This window comes from Aethalodelphis obliquidens, unplaced genomic scaffold, assembly GCF_003676395.1.
Source record: "Aethalodelphis obliquidens isolate GAN/ISIS:26980383/991018 unplaced genomic scaffold, ASM367639v1 scaffold71, whole genome shotgun sequence".
NCBI classification, from domain to species: domain Eukaryota; kingdom Metazoa; phylum Chordata; class Mammalia; order Artiodactyla; family Delphinidae; genus Aethalodelphis; species Aethalodelphis obliquidens.
The window spans coordinates 140,801-148,117 of record NW_020838015.1 but is presented as its reverse complement, the minus strand read 5'-3'; positions in this window follow the sequence as shown (position 1 = coordinate 148,117).

The following is a 7,317-nucleotide window of genomic DNA, read 5'->3' as shown; positions in this document are numbered from 1 at the left end:
ACACGGGTTCGAGCCCTGGTCTGGGAAGATCCCACATGCTGCAGAGCAACTAAGCCCGTGAGCCACAACTACTGAGCCTGCGCGTCTGGAGCCTGTGCTCTGCAACAAGAGAGGCCGCGATAGAGAGCGGCCCGCGCACCGCGATGAAGAGTAGTCCCCGCTCACCGCAACTAGAGAAAGCCCTCGCACAGAAACGAAGACCCAACACAGCCAAAAATAAAAATAAATAAGTTAAAAAATATATATAGATATATATTCCCCTGTAACTGATTAAATCAGCCAGGCGAAGACCAGGACCTAATAAGGAAACGGTTTTCTAGCCCATGCCATATCTCCCTCTACTTGCTGCTGTGTGCGAGCCCCAAGACTAACACAGTTCCTTTTCACTTTTTGGAACTGTGACAATCTTCTGGACATCAGGATGGGGTCAGCCCACCGTTGTCGCTCAGAGCTTGAGCAGTCACTAAACCTCTCTACAACTCGGGTTCTAACTGTTCCATAAGAAACTAGACTTGAATAATTGCAAGATACCTTTCCCGGCTGAAATTAGGTGATTTCCTCCATCTTCAGGCATCTCTGGCATTTTTCTATTTAGGAATATGATGGCAACACAAATAAAATGTGAAGATTCAGTAGGAATCAAGACAAAAATTGCAGAGAGAGAGCACATGAAGGGCTGTTTTTCTTCATTCTTCTGTGGCATGGGAAAATCTATTTATAAGAGTTAAGGGGAGGTATTTAGCTCACAGCTAAGTGCCAGGCCCATTCTCTAAAAGGATTACTAATATCTATTTATAGAACCCAGCAGGTCATCATGTCCTGGATCAAGATACACACACTGTCACAAGAACAGAATAGGCAGCGACACTCCACAGAGTATTCGTGTAATATTTTATTTGACACTGTCTTAAGTGTTAAAGGAAAAATTAATTTGTAGCTTAAAATTATTAGAACACACTCAATATTTAGCATTAGATTTTATTTTTAAGGCAAAGGATTATCACAGGTTTTATATTATTAAGTAAACTACATAAATATGTGGGGGGCAATAAGCCAATAAATAACGTTGCTTGAAACACTACAGAGTCCAGTTTCTGGCGTATTATTTTCTACAGTACAAAACAAATATAGAAAACACATTTGGAAAGATCACAGTGTTCAGAACATTGTAACAGCAGTTTTAAAGACAGTGAGGTGCATCTCTAAGCTTCTGACTCAACCCTGCTTCCAAAGAGATTTCACTATACCATGCACTGTGAGCAAGTCCCCTACCTAAGGGGAGGCAACATCAACTGACTGTAGCACTTCCCCTTCCAGGAACAATCAATAACAAAAACTCTGACGAGCACTGGCAAGTTGATCCTTTTCAATCTGCACACCAGCTAACTTGCCCCAGTGACTATGTCTTTATGTATTCTCGTTTGCCATTTTGTTCTTGAGAATAATGTATACATTCAAGCTTATGATTGCTAGTTTCCCTGTCAAATACCTAAATGGATTTTGACTAAAGATCAACTGAATGTCACGTATCGCATTATACTTTCTTGCTTGGACTGAAATACACATTATTTTCTTAAAATATTATATACACAATAACAGACAGCTAGAAAGTGGTTTTTTGGTATAATAATATGTAATATATCAGAATACTTGAGAATTTGGTTTTATTATAAAATACAGTACTACAACATTTTGTGATATGGCAAAGTATCTGACAGAATGTTCTGCTCTAAATTTAGATCTAACTGCTACAGATACGTCTTTGAAAGCACTTCAAAGTACCCCTAAAGAAATAACTAGCGATAGGTTGTAGAACCTGTTTTTGGCAAAAAAGGCATTTTTGAAGAAGCCTCTCATTTTGTGTGCAAGACTTTCAACATTTTAGTTATATACAACACATAACTGGTGTGGGATTTAATGCTATTGGAAATTAGAATTTTAAAGTCATGATAACTAATCTGTATTATTTGGTGTATTTTAAAATAAATTTATGTTTTTAACTGCATTTGTGCTGAGGCAAATGTAAAGAGTACAATTTTATTAATAATACGAATTTATTGAGCAGTTCTTCAAAATTCAATAGTACTTTAAATAATAGTATATATTCATTTCTAAATACAGTTAGGAATAAGCAGTTATATTCTATGGACAGATTATTTTTTTGCATCCCCCCAAATAATTAAGGAATTACACTAGTTTGCTAGTGAATGTGAAATGTATCATTAGAGAGGTGAGCTTTTTTTTTTCTCCAGTGATACAATCATATTTCTGTAAGTATTGTGAATTATGCAAAAAAATCTTTTTGGTGAAGTAAATTCTATTCACTTGGGAAATGCACATTCCAAAACTAGCACGTGGTGTTTGGCTATTCCCCAGTATATGGCTTAGCTAAATGATTTCCCCTAATAGTTGGATTCTACAAAATCCATTTAAAAAATTTGTGTTAATTTAGCGCCATTAAATCCATGAGATTAAAATTCAGACTTCTTTTCCAAGTAGAGCTCCCCGAGACGTTCAAAGTTGGGAAGGCTGTTACCTTTCTAGGGAATGGGCTGCCCCTCCTAATCAGACAGATTCTAAAGCCAAACTTTTGCACTTAGAATGTTCCACTCCTACTTCTGGAAAGCCTATATGAAACTCATGGTATAATTTGCGTTTTCAAGAGCGAAGGGATTCTACTGCTACTAGAGTCTTCAGAAGACATCTCTAATATTGAAATACTAAAGTGCTAAAAAACAGAGACAAAACAGATCATTTAAATCAATCTTATTTAAATACATCCACATATAAGCATTACTACAATCAACTTGGACCAAATTCAGCGATAGAAGTTATTTAACTGGTAATTGCCACTTAAGTACAGATCGTAAAACAAAACTTACGGGGGCAGCGTCAGAGGTCCCACTAAAACAAAGGCAAAGAGATCATTTGCTAAAGATTGACAGTTGTCAAGTATAGTGTATATCTTCTTCAGACTGATTGCTATCACAACTACTTTACACACTTTACAATAACAGTACACATTAAAGCATGTAAATTAACACCACACACAAAATATTTTTTAAAAAAGCATTAGTAGGAACGGTATTACTCTACTTATGAAACTATTCCGTGTTTACACAGATACACATTCAGATGTTTCTCCCCTCATCTTTGTAGAGTGCTCATCATTTCTGAAAGAATGAGAGGAAGGTGTGTATTTGGGTACTTTCTGAAAATCTGTGTCCACATACAAGACATTACAGCCATCTGCCGGTTTCAATTTAGTAGGTGGTTCTAGATCAAGAAGACATATCTTGGCTCTCGGGTGATTCTGAATACAAAGAATAAGTAGAGATAGGCTCTGAAAAGGCTGGAGGAAGGGAAGACACAGTTTTCCTTACGCAGAGACACTTGTGGCAATTTCCAGAATTCTTGTTCCCAAAAGTGTAGTAAAGAATGACCTCAGGTTTTTGTGAGGGCAAGATAATTAATAGGGATAAATACTCAGGGACAGAACCATTGTTCTGGTATCTTTCATGGGCCTGGCAGGGTAAGCGCGGGGGAGGCAAGGGGTGTTAGAACACCTCGGGAGGAAAAAAAATATTATAAGCATACCATAAATGTACCATGCCAGACTAACCATGTTGTTATAGTGGTAGCTGGGTAACAGTCACACTCAGGAGGTGGAACCTTACAGACACAGAAGCCAACTTCCAATAGGCTCCTTTACCCAAGAGAGTTTTCTCAGAGTCTGTGCTATGTTAGCGCACCATGTAAATCTCCAAAAGGGGGTACTAGAATAGAACCTTCCTAACTTATTTCATCACCGAATCTATTTTTCCACAGGGCCGCTCTTGATCCTAGTGTCCTACACTTGGGGAAACACCGCAGTACTCAAGTAACATGTAGCGTTTGGTTTCCATTTTCTCTTGTAACAACGAAAATACACATACGCTGTAGGTGGACCTTCTCAATACTGTGAAGCGGCAGAGGGATGCCCTGCTGTCCAACGCAACAGCCAACCCACATGTGGTTCTCGAGCACTTGAAGTGTGGCTAGTCTGATTGGAGGTGTGTAGTAAGTGTAAACTATACACCAGATTTTGAAGAGTCAGTACCCAAAACTGTCAAATATCTCATTAATAACTTTATATTGATTACATGTTGAAATGATAATATTTTGGATAGACTGAGTTAAATCAAGAGTCACATCATTAAAGTTAATTTCACTTTTTTTGCACTTTTAATGTGGCTGCTAGAAAATTTTAAAACTACATCTGTGGCTCACATTTGCGGCTCTATTTGTGAAACTCACATCTGTTCTCTTCTACAAGATGGCTACTAATAGCTTTAACCTGGCAGCAGAAGTTTTAATGAAAGTGAATGCTTAAGATAGATAACTCGAAGTATAACTAGAGCCCTCATTAAATACGTGGTAATTTTTTAGAGAGCAGTTAACACACAATGAAGAGCCCCTCATTCATGTTTACGCTTGCATATATCTGTTCATTCAGATACATCTCCGAGCTAAATATGGGGTTTTATTTCATATATGATTCTGACTCTCAGTCAGTCTCTCTCCCTCCCTCTCTCTCTCTTCCACACTCACACAGACACACACACAAACTATTTCCTATAGGGACAAAAAAAAAAAAAAAAAACCCAAACAGGAAACAAACAGGAAGTCCTTGCAGACTGTGTTTTCACGGTCTTTGGCAGTCAAGGCTTGTGTATCTTTTTCCCTCTCTCCCTCTCCTTCCTGGATATTGTGTGTGGAGGAGAAAGGCAAGGAAAGAAAGGGTCATCTGCTCTTTTAATCATGCTATTCACCAACCCCCACCCCTGGCAAAGAATAAAAATATGGATGATTTGGTTTTCATTTTAAATTATTTTTTGAAATTCAGTTCAGGGGGGTAACGGGTACACAAACGCAAAAGAGGTGCAGGAAATTCTGCAGATAAGGGACTTTGCCATTTGTGGAGAAGTCCACGTGGAAATGACAAGCTTCATTGAGAAAATAAAAACAAATATATTTTCCACCCCACAGGCACCATCCATCAGGTCTCAATTCATTACCACTTGCAATTAAAGAAACAAGGAGAGAGAGGGCACCCTCCCTCAGTATGAGATTTATGATAATGCAGGAGGCCCAGATATTTAATGTAGCATCAATTTTTTTTTTATTTTCCCCACAGCAGTACAAATAAAATGACCAGGTTTCTTTATGGAGGAGAAGCAGGATAAACACAGCCGCTGTTCTCCTCTCCTGAACAGCTGCACCCCGGCTAGCCTGTCTTGGACCTGTGATCTGACTGCAGAATGGGTCCAACTCCTTCTGCTGCTGACCTTGAGATCGGCCCTTCCACCCAGAGGGGAGTCCAGCCTTCCTGAGCCTGGAGCTCTTAGCTACCAACTGACATGGATGGAAGAGATAAGGAGAAAGCCTGCCCTCCCAGGTGACAGGAGGTCACATGATTAAGCAGACACAGAAAAAAAAAAATCAGAACCTACTATTTAAGAGGAGAAGGACAAGAAGTTGCTGAATCAGGGGTGGTTTGGGATTAGTGGCCCCAGGAAGCAATAAAACCCATGACTAAGATGACTTTTTTTTTTAACATCTTTATTGGAGTATAATTGCTTTACAATGGCGTGTTAGTTTCTGCTGTATAACAAAGTGAATCAGTTATACACATACATATGTTCCCATATCTCTTCCCTCTTGTGTCTCCCTCCCCCCCACCCTCCCTATCCCACCTCTCTAGGTGGTCACAAAGCACCAAGCTGATCTGACCTGTGCTATGCGGCTGCTTCCCACTAGCTATCTATTTTACGTTTGGTAGTGTGTATATGTCCATGCCACTCTCTCACTTCGTCCCAGCTTACCCTTCCCCCTCCCCATATCCTCAAGTCCATTCTCTAGTAGGTCTGTGTCTTTATTCCCATTTTACCCCTAGGTTCTTCATGACCTTTTCTTTTCTTTTTTTTTTTCTTAGATTCCATATACATGTGTTAGCATACGGTATTTTTCTCTTTCTGACTTACTTCACTCTGTATGACAGACTCTAGGTCCAACCACCTCACTACAAATAACTCAATTCCGTTTCTTTTTATGGCTAATATTCCATTGTATATATGTGCCACATCTTCTTTATCCATTCATCTGTCGATGGACACTTAGGTTGCTTCCATGTCCTGGCTATTGTAAATAGAGCTGCAATGAACACTGTGGTACATGACTCTTTTTGAATTATGGTTTTCTCAGGGTATATGCCCAGTAGTGGGATTGCTGGGTCGTATGGTAGTTCTATTTGTAGTTTTTTAAGGAACCTCCATACTGTTCTCCACAGTGGTTGTATCAATTTACATTCCCACCAACAGTGCAAGAGTGTTCCTTTTCTCCACACCTTCTCCAGCATTTATTGTTTCTAGATTTTTTGATGATCCCATTCTGACTGGTGTGAGATGATATGTCATTGTAGTTTTGATTTGCATTTCTCTAATGATGAATGATGTTGAGCATTCTTCCACGTGTTTGTTGGCAGTCTGTTTATCTTCTTTGGAGAAATGTCTATTTAGGTCTTCTGCCCATTTTTGGATTGGGTCGTTTGTTTTTTTGTTATTGAGCTGCATGAGCTGCTTGTAAAATTTGGAAATTAATCCTTTGTCAGTTGCTTCATTTGCAAATATTTTCTCCCATTCTGAGGGTTGTCTTTTGCTCTTGTTTATGGTTTCCTTTGCTGTGCAAAAGCTTTGACGTTTCATTAGGTCCCATTTGTTTATTTTTGTTTTTACTTCCATTTCTGTAGGAGGTGGGTCAAAAAGGATCTTGCTGTGATTTATGTCATGGAGTGTTGTGCCTATGTTTTCCTCTAAGAGTTTGATAGTGTCTGGCCTTACATTTAGGTCTTTAATCCATTTTGAGCTTATTTTTGTGTATGGTGTTAGGGAGTGTTCTAATTTCATACTTTTACATGTACCTGTCTAGTTTTCCCAGCACCACTTATTGAAGAGGCTGTCTTTTCTCCACTGTATATTCTTGCCTCCTTTATCAAAGATAAGGTGACCATATGTGCGTGGGTTTATCTCTGGGCTTTCTATCCTGTTCCATTGATCTATATTTCTGTTTTTGTGCCAGTACCATACTGTCTTGATTACTGTAGCTTTGTAGTATAGAAGATGACTGGTTTTTAGCAGCATTAAACATGCCTCCACAACTCACGCTGAGATGCTGGGCTGAGGCAAGCTTTCCTCCACCCACCCCCTTGCCTGCCTTCTCATTTGCTTTCCTTGCCAAGTTTATACCAAAATCACCTGGCCTTGGCGAATATGAGGCTTC